The sequence below is a fragment of the Macaca mulatta genome, chromosome 5 (genome assembly GCF_049350105.2).
Source record: "Macaca mulatta isolate MMU2019108-1 chromosome 5, T2T-MMU8v2.0, whole genome shotgun sequence".
NCBI classification, from domain to species: Eukaryota; Metazoa; Chordata; class Mammalia; order Primates; family Cercopithecidae; genus Macaca; species Macaca mulatta.
The window spans coordinates 174,208,267-174,230,809 of record NC_133410.1 but is presented as its reverse complement, the minus strand read 5'-3'; the positions used below and the strand labels follow the sequence as shown (position 1 = coordinate 174,230,809).

General features: G+C 35.8%; 1 pseudogene; it reads right to left on the bottom strand.

The window, feature by feature from the left end:
• Positions 1-2,792: 2,792 nt before the first annotated feature.
• On the bottom strand, positions 2,793-20,319 carry LOC100423972 (E3 ubiquitin-protein ligase TRIM38-like; annotated as a pseudogene).
• Between the last annotated feature and the right edge of the window lie 2,224 nt (positions 20,320-22,543).

The window sequence follows — 22,543 nt, the reverse complement described above, 5'->3', positions numbered from 1 at the left end:
TATAGGATGTGTAGCCTTAAATTAAACAAGACTACTCTTGAATTAAGTAAATGCTAATGTTGTACTATCCGCTAAGTAAATACTAATTAGTTGTCACAGCAATTTTTCTGAATCTTCTCACAGTATACTAAGATATGTGTAATGTATAATATGTGAAGTCACCAAGGGTGGAGTCTGGAAGACGTAACAAGCAAAAATAAAGCCAGATGTCAGTAAAATGCTCCCTGTTACTATGTTTTGGAGCTCCATATGGCAGGGAATAATTACACTTTGGCAGTGAGAATCACCCAAAAAAACATATTTCTAAGTTTTTAGCATAATACATTTGGAACTTTCTAGAAATAGTAGCAGAAATATTATAATAAATCCCAGAAGTTTTGGTGTGTAAGTAGTCATGGCAATCCCCTTTTCCCTCTGGTGAATCTGAAAGATGTCTTGAAGATTGGTGATATATCAAAACTTTCTTAAAAATGTCTTTTCAAGGTATTTTCTAACCAGAGGATTGCAGACTTTAAAACAGTCATTATTGGTAAATATTCCTTTCCCAACCTCTGTGTTTCAATTGTTTCTCTGTAAAATGGAGATAATAATAGTGCCAACCTCATAAGGTCTTGGCAAAGACTAAATGAGTTAGTACACAGCTACAAACTCACATAGACAGAAGTGTCTCAGAATGTGAAGTTATTTCTCTTTTAGAGAGATAATACAGTACATTACCATATTAGGTCCATTAGGGATAGTTTTTGATACCAAGTGAGTTCAGGTCATGTGTGGTCTTGCTGCTAATTGAGCTTAAAACAAACTTTTCTTGAATTTTAGAATCATGGATGAGGAATTGTAGTCCTGTATATGTAGAATACTTAGCACTATATCTGGCATACAGTAAGAATTAAGCTTGTATTTTCTTTTTTCTTTTTTTTTTTTTTTTCTTTTTTGAGATGGAGTCTTGCTCTTGCCCAGACCAAAATGTAGTGATGTGATCTCGACTTACTGCAACCTCCAACTCCCAGGTTAAAGTGATTCTCCTGCCTCAGCCTCCCTAGTAGCTCGGATTACAGGCATGCACCACCACGCCCGGCTAATTCTTGTATTGTTTAATAGAGACAGGGTTTCACCATGTTGGCGAGGCTGGTCATGCACTCCTGACCTCAAGTGGTCCACCTGCCTAGGCCTCCCAAAGTGCTGGGATTATAGACATGAGCCACCGCACCCGGCCAGTGTGTATTTTCAATCATTATATTAGAGTATTATTATTACCCAATTTTAAACTTGAGAGGATATTTTCCTTCCTTCCCTCCTTCCTTCCTTTCTTCCTTCCTTCCTTCCTCCCTTCCTTCCTTCCTCCCTTCCTTCCTTCCTTCTTTCCTTCCTTCCTTCCTCCTGCCCTTCCTCCCTCCTTTCCTTCCTCCCTTCTCTTTCTTTCAACAAATAACTAACAAGGGCATTTTACTTATAAAGCACAATGCTACGTGACAAGATAATTTGGGTAGTACTCACGTAAAATACAATTCCTTTCCCTGGTCCAAGGATCAGTAAGATTTCTAAAATTATAATTTTTTTTGTTGCTATATAAATTGTTTATCACCCCAAGCAAAAATTGTAGCCTTTCCATAGCCATACTTAGCAGCTATCACACATACATTTAAAAAGATAATAATTGAATTAAATTAGCCAGTAAATGTCAGCCAGTCTAATTGTGTCACTATAATTGTTGTCATAATTGTGACTACCAAGGTTTTCTCTTATTACCACTTATAATAGAAAAAATGAAAAAACTTTAACAAATCTTTTATAAACCACTCTTAAAATGAATAACTAAACAATACACAGTTAAACCTCACTTTGACATTTTCCAAGGAATCCCCTCCCCAAGAAAATGAGATTTTCAGTGTAATTTCTAATTTAATACCAGGACTGATAAAAGAAAAAAAAATGAACTGGAGTAATACCCTATCCTTATTCAAAGACTATTGATCAAAGCCAAATTCTTGTTAAATAATGTTTTACACTGAAGAGATGAAAATCTTCAAAGCATTCCCCATGAATTCCCTAAGAAAGTAACTTATGTTTGGTCCAAATCTTACAGGGAAAAAAAAAAAAAAAACTCTTGGAGCAAAAAGCTAAGTATTCCTTTCAACATAATGACAATCGATCATATCCCAGGGTCTCTCTAAATCCAATTCTAATGCCTAAATGGGACAGACTCTTCTACTGAAGAAAATGGTGAAAAATTCTCACCATTTTCCCAGTTGTTCAACTGCTGTATCTACATTCTTAGAATCTAACTAAAAGACGAAACTGAGGCTTTTGTGCATTTATAACTAACTTTGCCTACTTTGAATATAATACGGTAAAAAGCAGAGATAATATCTCTTACCTCCTAGGGTTATTGTATGAGTCAAATGTAATGTTAACAAACATTTACTTTCAACTTACTACTGGCCCAATAAAGATATATGAAAGGTTGCTGAACCCATGAAACAACATAAAATGATAACATTATTTACTCTTAATCTATTGCAAATCAAGAGAAAAAACAAAAAATAGATGTAAAGAATCACATTTATACATTTCCTTTAAGTAGTGAACTTTGGTAGATTCATCTTTAAATTCTTTAATGAAAAACTCACAAGAGCTATTTATTAGTCATATTCTAAAAAGCCAGATACAGGCTATTTTGCATGCTCTCTCTCTCTCTCTTTCTCTCTCTCTCTCTATATATATATAGGTCATTATGGGATTTACATTATATTCTCTGTGCTGGTTAAACCAATGAGACTTTGCTCTTTTCCTTAACCATCTGAGGGAGGCAGAAACAAAGGAGAATATTGACAAATATGGAAACAGGGCCGGTGAGTGTCAGAGAAGGAAGCCTTTGGGAAGGTGAAGATGTGGTAGCCAGCACTCATGCTGTAAAAGGATACAACTCCAGCCTCAGAGTCCAGAAACACTCCCACAACCAACGGCTGTTCACACAGATGAAGGGAAGTTAAGGGAGATGTAAGGGCTACATAGCATTTCTTTTTGCATAGTCTGAGGGTCCACAATCCAAACTGAGGTTCTTGCTTCATGCCAGTGCCTCTCTGCACGTTTCCATAGAAACTCCTAAATCCCACCCGGTTCCTTCTCCAACATCCATTTCGAAGGAACATCTTCCTGAGAGGTGAAGCCCTCACAACCCAGGACACAGGGGAAGGCACTGAATCTCCTGGAAGGAGTGCTGTGATGGTCCTGGGGATATCCACAAGTCACTTGTCTCCGATCCTCAGGCAGAATTAGTTCACCATGAGCTGTATCTGGATCCAGAGTCACCTTGACTGTAATTCCAGTACTGTAGGAGGCTAAGGCAGGTGGATCACTTGAGTGCAAGAGTTCAAAACCAGCCTGGGCAACATGGCAAAACCCCATCTCTTGATGGCTCCTTAACATTTTCTTCACATTACAGGAAATAAAGCTCAAAAATGTCGCACATAGTATGAAGCTCCAAGGAGAAGACCTCTGATGTTTCCAGCTTCACAACCCAACTCCTACTCACAGTGTCATTCACATTCTGCAGCAATTTTTGGAGTGAGTTCTGACATTTTTCCTCCAGTTCCAGCATGTGGCTCTTGAATTCAGCCCAGACTGGTCCTATGGTCCCTCAGTCTACTCAGAGTCTATTGTTCTTCTTTCTCCTGTCTCCAGAGATAAGACTTCTCCTCCTCATGTAGGAAACTCTGGAGATTCTCAAAGTCAAACTCGATTTTTTTATCTCTGCATTTGTGTCTTCTCATGAGGAGACATAAAATTGCAATTTCCATTATTGCTGTCTAAATTCATGCAGTGAGTGTGTATAATCTGGACAACTTAAATCTATGCTTTTGAGTTGCAGTCCTCAAACTTGGCCCAAATAAACTCTGTACTTATTTTCCATTTAGTTATGTGCATTGCTGTGAACAACTTCTGCTCTGCACACTCCTCTTCAAGTTGCCTCAATTTTGTCACAACTTTCTGGAGCTTTTCCTTGTAGCCCCGGCATTCATCTTCAACAAGAGCTGTGGTATGCCCTTCGTGCTATGGTGCCTGCTCACTGTGCCAGCAGATGAGCTGCCCCTCATCTTCACAGAACAGGTGGAGCTGTTCCTGGTATCCCAAGGTATCACTGAAGCAAGCCCCTGTGCTGAGTTCATTACTGGAGTTGAAACAGATTTTGTCCTTGGGTTACATTAGAATCATCCATTCCACTTAGTCTTCCAATTGCACTATGACTGCAACACATTCATACAATGGCATACTGGGCTGCAATAGAAATGCGCAAAACGGAACAACATGATACGGCACATGTGGTAAATCCAACAAAAAATGTTAAACAAAATGGCAAGTTGTAAAATATATACAGTATATTACACATATGTAGTTTAAAATATGCAGAATAGAGTTATGTTTTATATAGATACACATATGTATAGTAAAAGTAAAAATATATAAATAAGAATGATCAAGAGCAAGTTCAGGATGGTTCCATCTCTGGAAAGGGAGAGAGAAAAATGACATTAGGGAAGAGACACAGAAGGTTTTAACCAAATCTAAAATAGTTTATTTCTTTAACATGAACATTTGATATGATTATGACAGAATGCTAAGATTTGTTCAAGCTATATGTGGATGATCGTAGACATATATTGTTTTGTTATACTTTATGTTTGAATATTTCATAATTTTAATACCAAAAAAAAAGCCAAATAGATGTGTGCCTGATAGGTGAAAAAAAGACAAAGAAGAGACCATGCAATGTAAGTCTTTTCTCTTGGAAACTGTTCATGTGCTACATACCACTCTGATCTTCTGGCAATCTCTTTAGCAGCAAAACAATGCCAAAATTATCTGAAGACTAAAAAAAAAATGTGTAACACTGAACACTCAGTATGACTCACAGTCTATGCTCTAATGCTCTCTTGTAATCATTTCTAAAATCTTGTGTAAAATTACTACCATTTTACACATAAGGAAATCCAGATGCAAAGTAATCTACTCGTGATCATGCAGCTGTGGCAGAGTTGAGACTCGAACCCATACAGGTGTGGACCCAAAGCCCTTTCTCTTTTGTCAATACTGCATTGGGAAGCCATAAAAAAAAACAGACAGAAGAGAAGGGAAGCCATGCGAAGTTCTGTCAGAGAAGCAGTTAGGGACATAGCTGACGTAGAGTCTGCTAGAAGTCAGTGTAGGTAAAGAAATTCTTTTAAAATATGAGATCTGAGCCATGCTTCAAATAATATCTTATTACTGACTTAAAAGCAGAAAGTGGAACATGGGTGAGGAAAGTTTCAAAAGGAGTGTGAAATCATGGCAGAAAAGGTCCATTTGCTTGGAGCATGAATGGAGAGTGAGAATTATACAAAAGAGAAAACAGACAAAAGAGAATAACCCTCAAGGAAAATTAAAGAGATCCAAATCAGAAAAGAAATTAAGTGATAGAAAACAGATGAAGACTATTACAATATAAAAGTAAGGAAAGTAGAAGAATCAAGCATGAGCTTCTGAAATTTGAATTATTCCAAACTGTTAAGACAGAAAGAGGAGCTGAATCATCTGATTTCAAAGGTAGGGAAATTGGAACAAATGATTAAATTGAGGGAGAAATGGGGAGCAGAATTGTGGTTTGTTTATTTTTGGAGGTTAAATGGAAGACTCTTTTGAAATGTATTAAAAGCATCTGATTCCACATAAGGAACTTTGAAAAGTGGAGCAGGGAAAAGAATTCTGCTTCTGTTTTCCCTGAGCCTTCTGCAAGTACTTAGGTGGGCGTGTTTGGGTGGAAACATGAGCTTTTTGTTGAACACCCTCTGATTCTCCCCCTCCCACCTGAAGTCCTAAAGCTGTGTTTATGACAACACAATCATTTCTACAGTAACTAAAGAGCTGTCAGCAAAAGAGGATTATTGCTTAAGTTGAGAAATAAGCAACTAAAAAACTCTGAAACCACAAAGCACAGGCTCCCATGCGAATATTCAAGTGACAAAGCCAAAGTAATGCAAATACGGAAAATGTTATGTGCTGGACAACCCCAACTGACCTTCTAGAAATTGGTCTTTAAACTTCATGGAAACGTTTCTACAGAGTAACCCAATAGTGTCAGAGTTTGATATATTTTGCTGACCTCCTCAAACACAAATTTATCAGTGGGTATCTAAACTCAATATATGGCCTCTGGCTTGTAAACCATTCTCACTCCCGTACGATATTCAGAATTCAAACTGAGCCATTTGGATTCTGTGATAAGAATTATGAATTCCTGGTCGGGAACGGTGGCTCACTCCTATAATCCCAGCCCTTTGGGAGGCCGAGGTGGGTGGATCACCTGATGTTGGGAGTTCAAGACCAGCCTGGTCAACATGATGAAACCCCGTGTCTACTAAAAATACAAAAATTAGCTGAGTGTGGTGGCATGCGCCTGTAATCCTAACTACTCAGGAGGCTAAGGCACGAGAGTCGTGTGAACCTGGGAGGTGGGGTTGCAGTGAGCTGAGATCGTGCCAATGCACTCCAGCCTGGGCACAACAGAATGAGACTCCGTCTCAAAAAAAAAAAAGAAAAAAGAAAAGACAAGAAAAAAGAATTAGGAATTCCTTGTGAAGGTTTGAAATGGCCCAAACTCCATCAAAAAATAAGTCTTTATTTTTTGAAATGTAAACTATGTGTTCAATGGATGTTGCCTAAGAGCTCCAGGAAAAACCATCGTGTATTGCCATTGTAGGAAAGATATGAGACCATCTACCACTGCAGTAGTAGAAAGGCTACCACATGGCCTTCTGCAGTGAGCTCCCTTTCCTTCTCTTTGCTAATTTGATTTTAGAGTGCTTCACCCTTCTCTTCTTCCCATGTGTTGCTACCAACAGAGAAGAGTTTTAATATTGTTGACAACAAATTATTTATATGCTTAGCAGGTTATAGTATAGGAAACATATCTTTTCAGTAAGTATGCTAGTACATGTTAAGGCAAAATGTAATGGGAAAAGAAAAGTTATCTACCTTAAGCAAATATTCATTCTAAATAAAAGAAAGCTATGCATTGCCTCCTTTACATTTTTTGCTGCTAAAGCATGTCTTAGACCCTATATTTCAATCTGCCAGAGAGCAAGTCATAGTTGATACAGAACAGGACTGATATCATGAAAGGAACTTACTTTTAACCACTATGTTTCTGGATAATTAAAATTGTCAAGGGACTTTTAAAAGAATTATTGTGTCATTATTTTCATAATTATAAAATACATATGAAATTTAGGATTTTTCTAATACTGAATAGATGCAATCACAGTAAAACCCGCAAAATGTTGGCATTTCCCATTCTTCAAGTTTTGGTAACTTAGAGAACTTTAAGTCTGTTGAGCCACTAGTGTGCATTTCATGATGGAGAAGGCTCCTTACTCATATTAAGGAGTTAAGGGGTTTCTTTTGATGCTTCCTTTGAAAGTAGCTACAGAAAGGGGTAGTGTGATTGCTTTGAAAAAAGCTAGAATCTGTTCTAACTCCAGCTATTTTTACAAGCCAGGTGACCTTGGCTAAATGAATCAGTCCTCAGAGTCTTCATCAGCAAAGCAGGAACAACTGTGGAAACCCAATGAAAGCCTCAGGCATACTTATCTGCATATGCATGTATACCTCGCCTCCAAAACATTTGTGTATATATGTGTGTGTGGAAAATAAATCTAGAACTTGTGACAATGTGACAGTGTCAAGTCAGAAAAAGTCAGAAGGTCAGCATGTGGAAATGTATGCCAAAATATATGCAAAACAATGACTAGAAGGGGCAAACAATAAGATGGTAAGATTCCAAGAAACCAAAGCCGAGACAGAAACAGGAAAAATTGTAGGATTCGTGGTATCTATAAAAATAAATCACTTACTAAGGGGAGACCCAATATTTTCTGATTCTGAAATTTCAGAGAAATTTCTCTAATGGGAGCTCAAAAAAGTGTACTCTGTATAAATAAAAATTACAATGTCCTTCCAACTATTTCTTTAGACCCCATAACATGATGAATTACACAGAGCTGTTTATTGTCATGAATCTTACTATCATCTTACATAAGGATTACAACGCCAAATCATAGGTTGACAGAAGCAACTTTTTGGTATATCAGAAAAAAAGTGGCCGGGAACAGTGGCTTACGCCTGTAATCCCAGCATTTTGGGAAGCTGAGGCGGGTGGATCACAAGTTCAGGAGTTCGAGACCAGTCTGGCCAATATGGTGAAACCCGGTTAATAATACATATGTATTAGCAATTTTGGCTCACTGCAAACTCCGCCTCCCGGGTTCAAGTGATTATCCTGTCTCAGCCTCCTGAGTAGCTGGGATTTCAGGCGTGCACCACCACGCTTGGCTAATTTTTTTCTATTTTTAGTAGAGACGAGGTTTCACCATGTTGGCCAGGCTGGTCTTGAACTCCTGATCTCAAGGGATCCACCCCCTCAGCCTCCCAAAGTGCTGGGATTACAGGCGTGAGCCAGCACGTCAGCCCAGGTCTTCTTACTCAAAGTTATTATCCATAATTTTTCCAGGGTAATAAGAATTTTGTAATAAGTCTGAATTTGATTGGAACCTGAGTGGCCACTTTCAAATTTCTATTTCCTAAGACTCAAAACCAGCAGCCGTCATGTTATCAATCATTAGGAAAATGAGCTCTACATTTGCCAAATCCAAAGTTGATAATACTGTATTGGTTTAAATCTGAGAGCAAGTCATTGTAAAAAGTCAGGAGAGACTATTTTTGCCAAACATTGGAGGCAGAGTTCTGAGCTATCCTCACATAGCAATAGATTGCCACTGGGATTCAACTCAACTTTCTTAAGATTCATTCTTTTCAACCATCGTATTAGCAAATGTACAGAAGTTATTATAGTTAAGTTATAAATAACAATTTTTTAACAAAATAAATGTTCATTGGTTATATTAATAGATGATAAAAAATTTAGAAAGAGTATAAAAAAATAAAAATTCTACTGTTTACCTTCAACATTTGGTATACAGTTGAACCTTGAACAACACAGGTTAGAACTGCTTGGGTCCACTTATACGTGGAGTTGTTTAAATAAAGGTTACACTGAGTGTGCCTGCCTCTCCTGCCTCCCCTTCCACCTCCTCCACCTCTTCCTCCTCTGCCACACCTGAGACAGCAAGAGCAGCACCTCTTTTTCCTCATCTTACTCAGTCTACTCAACTTGAAGACCATAAGGATGAAGACCTTTATGATGATCCACTTCCACTTAATGAATAGTAAATATATTTTCTTTTCCTTATAATCTTCTTAAGCTTTTGTGAAGCTTATGTTATGGAAAGAACACAGTACACCGTATATACGACATACAGAATATATGTTAATTGACTGTTTAAGTCATTGGTAAGGTTTCTGGCCAACAGGAGGCTATTAGTAGTTAAGTTTCTGGGAAGTCGAAAGTTATATGTGGATTTTTTTACTGTACTGGAGCCAGTGCTCCTGACCCCTGTGTTATACAAGGGTCAACTGTATAACTTTCTAGACTATATAGATGTATTTATAGATGGAGAAATAGATATATATAAAAACTAAAACAAGATAGTAATAGAGATATATATATATACACACATATATAATTAGCATCATGCTGTATTTAGGGTTGTGTACTTATTTTTAATCATAATTTTATAAAAAGCACTTTTTGATCAATTAACATTCTTTGAAAATATTTAACTTCATGCATCATAATTTTAAAACTTTTCCTTTGTTGTTAGCTATTTGTGTTATTTGATAATGCTTTGAAAACCGTGTATTATGTACAAGTACAGAAATAGAAATTATCATGATAACCACTGTAACAGTAACAGGCAGATTATAATGCAACTTGGATATCATCCTTTGTTCTATAAAGATGGCCATTTTTACATTGACATATGAGTAAGTTTCACTGAGTGGAGAGAATAATTTATTCAAAAATAAATGCTTTGACACTTAACAAGTCAGTTGTTTTCTTAAAAGTCTGCTATAGAATAACAGAACGATTATAGAATAATTACTCATTTCTTTTCTTACTCAGTGTTATTTCCTAATGAATTTTTCTAAGTGGTTTGTCCTGTCTAATTTTATCAGTCTAATAAGAATCCATGCTTCAACTTTCTCACTGCTCTAGGCAGAAATTCCTGTGAACATGTCAAATCCATGGGTGAATGGACAAATTGGCATAGTGGGAGAGCACACACACAAAAGTGAGATGATGGCTGACCGATTTCCCTAATTACTGGAGTTTTAATAAGACAATAAAGCCCTTGCTAAGGATTTCCTAAGTTTTATTAGAAGTCAAGACTCTCCATTTGCAAAATAAGGGGAGCCCAAAGTGATTCACAAAAAGGCAGTGTTACATTCCGTTTACAGTTGAGGGTCACTGTTAGTGCCAAATGAAGCCATAATACCCAGCATTGCTGAACATGCAAACAAAGCAAAGCTAAACAAAACAAAAAAATTTTAAAAGGGGAAGTGATCTCAGATGGTAAGCATGGCAAAATAGTGAGGCCAAAATGATTGAATCTCACCCGTCCTTTAAAATTGTAGCCCCAAGTCTCCACTCCTCTGGGCATCTGAACCCATAAAAACAATTGAATTATGTCAATTCTCTTCTTACTCTGCACAGTCCATCTTTCCAACCAGCAAAGATCTTAAGAATATGTTCTTTTCTCATCTAAACTAGTAGGGCTTTACTTAAATTAATCCTGCTGGTATGCACTGTTCATCATACCCATCCTCCACCCTTCTTATTAGTTTCTTAAATGTCTACATATTATCTCTAAACCCTAATTCCTATTATTTCTTTTTTGAAGGTTGCTCTTAGAGAGTTTCACAACCGTGAATAGGTTTCAACTTTTTCTGACATCCTCTATTTTTTTTTTCAGATCAATGAAACCAGAACAAAGAGGAGAATCAGGAAGTCAGCAGTATGTCTCCTTTATTCCCCCACGCTTTAGAATAACGCTTTCTTTGGTAACCCAGGGTATTTACTAGCTTCTGATTAGGTTCAAAAGCCATACAGCAAGGGATTGCAGTCTGCCCTGCAGACAAAGTGTGGACAAATGTACCAGCTTGAGAAAAGTCCATAGCTCCAGCCTTGTGTGACTAGAATTTATGACCCTTAGTTTTCTGTTGCTTTTATCTACATTTGACAATCAGACCCTAGAAGGCAGGATCACTTGACATGAAGATGTATTAAGTGGTTTATATAGTTATTATGCCCAAGGAAAGGAAGCATTATCTTTATCTTCTTAATAAAAAAAAATACACAAAGATTGATTATCCATTTTATTGCATAACTTATTTTTTTAACTTTTATAAGAACATGGTAATTTCCCGTACTTTATAAAAGGTTTAAAGCTTGCCAATACAGATAATATGGTATTTACTGTATCTAATTTTTAAAAAGGCATGAAATGCATATTTTGCTTTTTAGAACTAACTACCAAAGTATATTGATGTCCATGTAATGCTGACTTGTAGGGTAGACTCACTCAATGAGTATTTTTTCTTTCAGAAAAAAATCTTTGAAAGTGGCATTGGTGGTCATGTTTGTTCAGATAGCACTAACTGGTCCCCAGAGCTGTAGAAAATTAAGACAGATATAAATATCTGATCTCGGTTTAATCACTTAGATTCTTTTCCATAGGAATTTGGAATTGAAATTGAGAGAAAATAATTTCCTTAGCTTATATTGCAACTGAGTCTTTAAACTTGGATGATATGGGACAACCATGTTTGCAGAGAAAATCATGCTACAGGGAGAGAGAGAGTTTGAAGCACATATGTAGATGAAAACAGAGACACAAAGCCCTGTGGTCAGAGTTCGAGGGGCTGAGAGAATAGTTAGCTTAACTTCTGTCTGTTTTCTTGTTCTTGATTCCAAGGACTTAGTGTTATGAATAACCCGTAAATTTTCATATTTACTTTTCATTTCTATGCTCACTTAGAAGGGATTATGTAATTGTTTATTTATAACCAAACAGACACCAAGGTTTACAGCTGTAGAAGTAATAGTATTTTTCATTTTGTATTTTGTACTTTTCAATTCAAGGATTTCCATTTGGTTCTTTTATATGGTTTCATTTTCTCTGCTGAGATTACCTTTGTATATCCTTATTATATTCATTTTGCATAGCTATTCTGTAGTCCTTGTGTGCTAACTTCATCATTTCCATAATGCTAAATCTCTGTTTTTTTACTATTTTTTCTCCTGGCTATGGACCACTGTTTTTTTCTTTTTCTTCCTCCTCTTCTTCTTCACATATCTAGTAATTTCTATTGTATGCTGGACATTATGAGTACTGCCTTGTTGCATGGCATGTCTGAATTTTGTTGTCTTCCTTAACTTTTGTTTTGTTCTGGTAGGCAGTTCATTCACGTGTAGCTCTGCTCAATCCTTTCAAGGCTTGTTTTCAAACATTGTTAGCATGGTCTAGAGTTGCCTTTACTCTAGGGATATGTTAGCCCTATTCCTAAGTGATGGTTCTACTGAAATCCCAAGTGTCTCCTGATATTCCTCCATCCAGTTAGTCAAAATTAAAGTTTGCAACAGCTTCCGGCCCTTTGCAAGCTATTAAAATTGCTGTGTTCTTAGCTCCCTGGTAAGTTCTCTCTCTCTCTCTCTCTCTCTCTCTCTCTCTCTCTCTCTATATATATATATATATATATATATATATAGCCTATTCCTGTGGAGCCTTGCCCTGAGAATGTGTAAGTTAGATTTCACAAATTCCTTCTTTTTGCTGTGTTCTCCTCTCTGATAACTTTCTTCATACATCCCAGCTGTTTCACTAGCCCAAACTTTGATCTCTGCACTTCAACTCAGCAAACCCTCTGTGCTTTATTTGAGTTCCACATGCTTGTACAGTAGATTAGAAAGTACCTCCAAACAGAAAGTCAGGGACACCACACAGCTTGCATCATATACTGCCCACCACTGGGAATCACTGTCTTACACCTTTAATCACAAGGCTGAAAGCAGTAATTTTGTATATTTTGTCCTATTTTATAGTCATTTAAGCTGAGTGGCTAGTTTTGGACCAGTTGGCCTATTGCAGAGAACATCTAAATATACATATTATTAACTTGTTTCTTAAAATTAATTTTATCTACAATGAGTTTATGTGCTTACTACATATTTTGTTTACTATCTTGCTTATTATTAAGTTTCTTCATGAATTTTAGAATTCTGTTTATGAGCTTAGCTTGCATCAGAGAATTTCTATAACTTTGAACTTATACGTGTTTTGTCTATGCTTCTTCCACCCAACCCAAGGGTTGTCTCTCCAGTAGCAGGTCTTGTAGTGGCATTTTGGGTCATCTATCCTACAGCCATTTGTGAGATCTGGACACAGAGCATGTGGGCATCTTGGTTTGTTCATGATCACAGGATCTCTATGAGTCCTCTAAGTCTATGGCTTACTAAAATCTGTAGCCATAGAAGCTATCAGAAACCATGATTGTTTTCAAAGGCTTCTTTCATGCACTTAGAGTCCTCCTATTTGCAGAATTCAAATAGCGTATAAAGCCCTCATACCTGTTCACTTTACCCTGTGGGAACAGAGTTCAAAGCTACTCCTACAGGTTTGTGTATCCAAAGCCCAGTAGGTCAGCCCTCTTGTCATTGGTCAATAATAAGATTTATCTGTTCAGTTTTGGGTTAACTTTTTTAAAATTTATCTATCATTGCTATGTGTTTAGAGCAATGCATGAAACTACTGAGCTGTCTGGACCAAAATACATCTCTTAACTACAAATCAGATTTCTTTCCCTGAAGTTTCCACAATTTAAATATAAGACAGACCAAACAGTTCTGATTTTATGGAGTAAAAGCATTACATAAGGATGTCAGAAAAAATGATAAATCATCAGATAGCATACCCTCATCAGAAAGTAATACCCTATATCATAGAAGGAACAGAATTATCATATGAATTGTAACTAAAATGTTTTTAAAACTCCAACTTGTCTCCTTTTATTCTGTACTCATAATGAACTAATATCAGTTTTAAAATAAAGTGTTAAAATTACTGTCATATTACATATGCTTCAGACATGATTAACCACAAATTTTTAAATCCCTCCATGGTTATATATTTCTATGGTATAAAATACTAGAATTGAAGTAGGTACTCTCTAATGTTCCTTCCATCTCTCTTTTATTCTCTATGTAAACTTATTATCTCAATAGAAAATTGACATGATATTATAGCCTCTTAGTTTATTACTATTAGACAAACTATTCGAGAAAGATTCACTGAACAAATTAAGACACTCAAATCACACAGCTTATTGAATCAACTTAAAGCACTTAGGACATCATTCAAGTGGAGTAGAATGGCCACACTACATGAGTCCTTTGTCAGGCCAATGTTTATGTATCCTGTCTTCTCTCTTTTTCTCTCTCTCTTCCCGGCCTCTTGCCTCCCCACAACCTCAGCACAGCAACCAGTGTGATTATAAAGGCCATAATTGAGATTGAACAAGTTGGCTTAGCAGATAACAAGGTGCTGGGAGTAAACGCTCTTTTTCTATTCAGAAGACACAAGAGCAAGTATACTTGCCATAGCTCAAACTCACCAATAACTAGCTGAGCAGCCATAACTTTGATCCGTTTGTTTTGGGAAAGCATATATAGGGCCCGAATGAATGCCACCAACAGGTGCACAAAGTGATATAACCTGAAAATCATAAATATTCAATGACTTTATTTGGTTCTTCCCCTCTTTGTACCTATCTTCAACACATATGCTCTCTTTATTAATTCCTGTGATGTTTACTAAAGGAACATTAGAGAGTACCTACTTCATTTAATCTATGTCTAGCATGCCTCAGAGGCTATTTTTACTTACAATCAACACTGAGTATTTTACTCCATTTGAGCTGCTATCACAGAATGCCATAGATTAGGTGGTCTATGAAAAACAGAAATTTTAATGATTGCCATTCTAACTGGTGTGAGATGGTATCTCATTGTGGTTTTGATTTGCATTTCTCTGATGGCCAGTGATGATGAGCATTTTTTCATGTGTCTGTTGGCTGTATGAATGTCTTCTTTTGAGAAATGTCTGTTCATGTCCTTTGCCCACTTTTTGATGATGGAGAGGATGTGGAGAAATAGGAACACTTTTACACTGTTGGTGGGATTGTAAACTAGTTCAACCATTATGGAAAACAGTATGGCGATTCCTCAAGGATCTAGAACTAGATGTACCATATGACCCAGCCATCCCATTACTGGGTATATACCCAAAGGATTATAAATTATGCTGCTATAAAGACACAGGCACACGTATGTTTATTGCAGCACTATTCACAATAGCAAAGACTTGGAATCAACCCAAATGTCCATCAGTGACAGATTGGATTAAGAAAATGTGGCACATATACACCATGGAATACTATGCAGCCATCAAAAAGGATGAGTTTGAGTCCTTTGTAGGGACTTGGATGCAGCTGGAATCCATCATTCTTAGCAAACTATCACAAGAACAGAAAACCAAACACCGCATGTTCTCACTCATAGGTGGGAACTGAACAATGAGATCACTCGGACTCAGGAAGGGGAACATCACACACCAGGGCCTATCATGGGGAGGGGGGAGGGGGGAGGGATTGCATTGGGAGTTATACCTGATGTAAATGACGAGTTGATGGGTGCAGCACAGCAACATGGCACAAGTATACATATGTAACAAACCTGCACGTTATGCACATGTACCCTTCAACTTAAAGTATAATAATAATAAATAAATTTAAAAAAAAAAAAAAAGAAAAACAGAAATTTATTTCCCACAGTTCTGTACGATGGGAAGTCTAAGATCAAGTCACCAGCAGATTTGGCCTCTAGTGAGAGACTCCTCCTAGTCCATAGAAGACCATGTCCTCACTATAAGCTCACATGGCACACGGGGTGATTGAACTCCCGCATGCCTCCTTTATAAGGTCCCTGTTCCCATTCATGAGGGCTCTGTCCTAATCACCCATGACCTAATTACTTCCAAAGACCTGACCTTGTAATAGCATCACCTTATAGTTAGGATTTCAACACATGAATTTGAGGGGGGGAGATGAAAATATTTAGATCATATCACTAAATTGTATTTATCTGTTTATCTTATTATTTATAGCAAATTTGAATTTTTTAGATAATACACCAAACATTCATTAAACATTTGTTTTCTAAAGTTGTAATGATATCTAGTAATTATCTCATGCTGATTATGTCAAGCACTTGACTAGAGTATCACATACCAATAGAAACCCTTTGTTGCCTGTCTGAGAAGCCGTCTTCTTCCATAAAAACAGAATGTGTTTGAGTATTGGCCCACCATGTACCTTCTGGTGCTGGACTCTGCTCCAGATATGGGGACAGTATCATGACTAGTTCCAGCTCACTGAGATAATCTCATTCCCCTTGCCAGGGATTGGCATTTGACACAGTCCTGGACAATGAGACCAGTGGGGACATCTGTTGTGGGGATTCTGGGGAAGGTTTTCCTCACTGATATTATGAGCTTAGTAAGAAACGTTTCCTTTTCAGCACATTTTTCACCTTCATATGCATCTAAGATCTGCAAGAACCTCTTGGTGACAGTCAGTTTTTGAAGGAAAAAAAAAGCCAAACAATGAGAATGGCAGAGGAGAAAGATGGAAAGAAGCAGAGGATTTGATGGCACAGTGAAGTCGCTGAATTAATCAACTCTGGAATGACCCTATGTCCAATATTCTTGTTATGTAAGAATTTCCTTGATGTTTCAGGCACTCATGGCTGAATTTTCATAATATATTCATTTAAAAAACTTGACTGATACAGAAAAAGACTCCATTTTAATCTTCCCAATACCCCTAGCATACGAAATTGTAAGTTGTAGAGCTGTGATTCAAATATTGCTTTGTCTGACTCCAACACCCATTAAAATATCATGCTAAATGAGTGGTTAGTGATACATTGATACATACAGTTAAAATGTTTTCATCTTCCTTGATTTCTATACATGGGTTCCTTGACAAGCCCTGGGAGGCTATGCTCTCACCTTTATTCATGTTTCCCACCATCCCAAATTCTTGAGCTGGCTCAGGATCTTGTTACCCTTTTTTCCTTTATCTACCTTTTGTGCCTTCAAATTTTTTATATTAATGACAGTAGGTAAAATCAGTTAAACTGATAAGTTATACAGTATGCAACTATTCTCTATTTTTCCTTATTCACTAATATTTTTCATTTATTTTTGTCTTAGACAAACCACATCACTGATCTTTAATGACCTCATTAACTAGTAGTTACTGGAACAGCTGCAGCTTTTTATTCAACTAGAACTTTTTTATATGCTAAACATAGCCCAGGGAAAAAAAGTGCCTCCATAGGAAGGCACTCCCTTAGGAGAAACCGTCTGTGACGTTCTTTGCCTTGGCACTACAATCTTTTCTAAGTGACCTTGAGTTTCACTATTTTCTTTTTCCATGTAAAACTGTCTCATGATAGTTATTCTTTTTTTTTTTTTTTTTGAGCCTTACATAAAATTTTTTCCACTTTAAATGTGAGACTCATGATTTTTATCCAGAAGATGAACAATATTTTTTGTGAACAGTTAGTTGAGCCATGTTGAGATATCATTTGAACTTCTAGAAGCCCCAGCATGTTTCATGGGGCTCAGAACCCTTGCTCCCTGAGAAACATTCATCTTCAAGATTTCACCAAGACTGTCAGAATGAATTAGCATTAAATGCTATATTCATTATCTCTTCAACTTTAGAGAGGTGAGAAAGAAGGTTCAGTTTCTATGCCAAAGATTCCTCTTTTTATGCAGTGAAATCAACAAAGTAGTCATGTATAGGCCTAAGAGGATACATTTGGAAAATATTACAGTAAAACTACACTTATCTGGATATCTCAATCACCTAAGACGTAACAAACAATAGGTAAATAACCAAAAATTTCCCTAAACAAAAGCACCAAGTATCACAATATCAATTTGCTAAAAGTGACATACACCCTTTTTAGAGCAGGCCTTCAAGTTCTTCTCAGAACTCATATTTTAGGCATTATTGTAATAGATTTGACTAGGTTGTTCCTAGAAATGTCTGTGAATAATGTATTATTCCTATTGACTGAATATAAACAAGTTTATTATTCATCTGATTGCACAACAGAAAGACATTCTTAGGTTTCACCAAAGCTTTGAAAAATGTATTAAACAAGTAACTTGTACAAAAATTTTGAATATGAACTCAAGAGAATTAACAATTGAATTTAAGAAAAAAAAAGACATGAAGATAGTACTATTGAAAAGATGTATAATGATCATTGAATTGATATCGTGCCTTTGCAGAGATGAGAAAACAGACATCAAGAGGAAAATATCATTGTTAATAAATGCGATTATCAAAGTTTTTTGCTAAAATGAAGTCATAAAAGAACAGCTGCAGAATATTAAATTACATTTATATATACAAGAAGAAGAGTCAGGGATAAAATAAATAGATAAAAAGAGAAAAAGCCAAATAAAATACATATCTTATTTTCTGTAGAGGGTGGGTATTCCTTATCCAAAATGCTTAGGATCAGAAGTGTTTCAGATTTTGAAATTTGTTCAGATTTTGAAATATTTACATATAGATAATGTGAAATCTTGGTGAAGGGGCCCAAGTCTAAACACTAAATTCATTTGTTTCACACATATCTTAAACTTATAGCCTGAAAATAATTTTATACAATACTTTAAAATAATTTTATGCATGAGACATAGTTTGTGTACATCAAACTATCGGAAAGCAAACATGTATCTACCTCAGCCACCCATGTGGACAATCAGTGGTTGTTTGGCATCATCATCATTCCTGAATCTGAATTTTTATATGCTATTTATATGTATGTTTTTTGTATGCTATTTTTATGTATGTAAAAAAGCAAGCATTTTATGTGCATATTCACACATAAGCATTTAACAGTCAAAAAAAATTGACATACTATTAATTCAGAGAAAAAATAATGTGCTCAGGTTAACTAAACGGCACAGTATTATCACCAGAATGCCTGTTGGCTATTAATCAATAAGAATAATAAAATATGTGATGCAAAAACAAACAAGGGCAGGCTTCCAGTCTCCACCTACAATGCCGTATTTTGATTAAAAGGTTACTGTACACTGTATTTTATTTTTTTAGGTGAGAAGAAATATCAGGATCCGGAACCAGGAAGTGAGTCCTCTAGGGATGAGGAGGTATTCAGCTGGATGGCTTTTTAAAACATTTCCTTCAGAGTCTTCTGTCTCATTAACAACCGTTTTTGTCCTAGAAGCCTCTCTTTGATTTTATAAACTGACGTGATCTCTGTTATACATGCATGCTGCTCTAGTCCTTCAATAAGCCCATTTTCACCATGCCATACGTAGGTACTTTTTCTGCAGTGTTAGCAACATCTTCTTTGTCTTCATTAATATGATTACCTTGATTCAGAGCCATTTTGGCTACTTGACCATCCGTCAATGAATGAATAACTAGAACCTCATTTCTTTCCATTTACTGACAGACTTTGAAGGGAGATTTTTTGCACATGTAAGGAGGTAAGACTTTTTCTTCTCACTTGACTTAAGGAATACTTCAAAGTCATTACCTTGTGCCCCGTCATTTCTGAATACAGTTACAATCACTCTGTGCCAAGCATTGGCAAAAGCATGTGTGGCATCCTTCATGCTAAACTTCTCTTGAAAACCTTACACACCTAGGCCTCTCTTCACTGCTGCTACCATGCTGGTCAAGAAAGTGTTTTATATTTACCTTTTATTATTCTAAGAATACTCTGGTCACAGGGCTGAATTAATGAAGTCACATTTGGTGGAAAGTACATGGCATAAACATTATTTTTTATGATGTTTCAGCTGGAAGATGAGCAGAACATTTGTTAAGGATTAACAGAATCTTGCAGTTGGCATCTAGTCCAACTTCCCTGCAGTGAGCATGCACCACTGGTACAAAATGTTTATGAAACCAATCAGAAAAGGTATCTCTGGTGATCTATACCTTTTTATTAGCATAATAATGAACTGGTAAAAAATTCACTTCTTGAGAACAGCGAAGATACAAACTTTTGCCTATCACAACAAGTTTACTCTTAGGCATGCCTGTTGCATTAGCACATCCCAGCAGCGTTATTCTGTCCTTGGAATCCTTAATTCCTATAGGAGCTGTCTCATCAGCTGTAGTTATTGTCTTTCTGGAGTGATAACACCAAAATAGTAATGTTTTATCAGCATCATAGACTTGTTCTGGTGCCAGATTTTCATCAGTGATCATCTTAGCGAACTCATCAATGAATTTCTCTGTTGCTTCATGATCAGCAGATGCTTTATCACCACAAATTTTTAAAAATTTATTGCTATGTTTTTTCTCAAATCTTTGTAACCAGCCTGTTACATATTCATAGTTCCTTTCAATTTTCAGTTTATCATGATAAATCTTTGTTTCATGATCGACAGACCATTAAGTAATATGTGTTCACTGAGACACTGACAGATGTACTCTGCCCCAGCCCAGAGCATATAGAATCTGTATATATTTTGATAAATTTATACCTAAGTATTCTTGGTGTTATTGCAAATGGTATTTTTTATTTCAAGTCTTAATTATTCATTGCCATTATAGTGAAACATAATTATTTTTGTATATTGACCATGCATCCTGCAACCTTCCCAAACTCACTTACTACTTACAGGAGTTTTTTTTTTGGTTTTTTTTTTTGTAGATTTCTTACAATTACATAGATAATTACACAGCATATGTAAATAGAGATAATGCTACTTCTCCCTTTCCAATTTGTATGCTACCTATTTCTTTCTCTTGTATTGTTGCACTGCCCAGGACTTACTATGATATTAAATAGGAATAGTGAGAGTCTTTACCTTGTTCCCAATCTTAGTAAGACAGAAATCCATCTCTCACCTTTAAGTATGCTATTAGTTGTAGGTGTTTTGTAAATGCCTTTTATCAGATGAAGTAAGTTTCTATTTCTAGTTTGCTGGGAGGTTTCTCATAAATAGTTGTTAACTTTTGTCAAATATTTTCCTGCATTTAAAAAAAGATCTTATGATTTTTTCTTTTTTCTTTTTTTGATATACATTTTATTGATGGATTTTTCAAATGTTTAAACAATCCTGTATCTCAACATAAACCTATTGGCCATACTGTATTATCATTATTTTATACTGTTAAATTTGATTTGCTAATATTTTGCTGAAGATTTTTGTTTCTGTGATTATGAAAGACACTGGTCTGTAGTTGTGTTTTTCTTATAATGTCTTTGTAAGGTTTTATAACCAGGATAATACTGGCCTCATAAAATGAGTTGGTTCTTTTATGTTTTCTAGAAGTGGTGGTGTATATGATTGACATTATTTCTTTTTAAATTGTTTGATAAAATTTGCTGTTGAGGCTATCTAGGTCTGAAGCTTTCTTTGTTGGAGATGGTTAACTATGAATTCAATTTCTTCAGTAGATATAGAATTCTTCTGGTATAACAATGTTTTTTAACTATCATTTTCTACAGAGAGAAGAAAAAGATTATTCAGTATTTCCTCCAGCACAGATGATGGAAAAAAAACTTTTATTTTATTAGTGATAGTTGTGATGCATAAAACACGAACCTTCACATACTGACATATTCACTGTTTGTAGTATAGCTACAGGTTTTTGTTCTACAACCCAGGAATTCTGAAACATTTTACACAATTTTTGGATAATTCCCATCAAAGAAGAAAATATGTAGTATTTTTAATTAATACTACTTTACTATTTTATACTTTATTAAAAGTATACCATACATACTTATAAAAATACACCTTATTACAATTTACATTTAATTTTTCTTAGACATCAGTGAGACCCTATTTTTCCATTGACAATTCATGTCATGTTTGGAATATTCCACAGACTCGCTTCTGCCTCATAAATTACACTTTTTCTTTCATACACTTGGAGCTCACCTATTGCAAAATGTCACACATTAGGCAGCACATAATGGTTATGACTATACATTTATAAATTCTAACACTGAAAGTCCCATGATTTCACGGAGGCTAAAAAAACCAAATCCAACAATATTCTGATAAGGCACAAGCTACAAACAAGAGTTGATGTGAAGCTAAATTGGTCTTGAATAAGAGGAAAGCAGAACTGGCAACAACAACAATAATAATAGGACCAAAAGTCTTATGGAAGATAGAATCAGGGTATAATTGTAGAAGTATGATAAATAGTAAGGCAAATACATGAAAATAATATATGGCAAATAGTGCAGAAAATTTATTAACTAAAATCTTTTAGCAATAAGAGGAGAAATATACAGAAATGTAATTATAGTTTTGTCCATAACTGACAACCTTACAAACAGAAAAAAAAAAAAATTGAAACTATAATTAATAAAATAAAAAATTGCTGTGTATTACATTTCAACTTCAAACAAGAAATATATATAATTTTCAGTGGCAATATTAGTGAAATGATCATTTACTAAGCCACACAA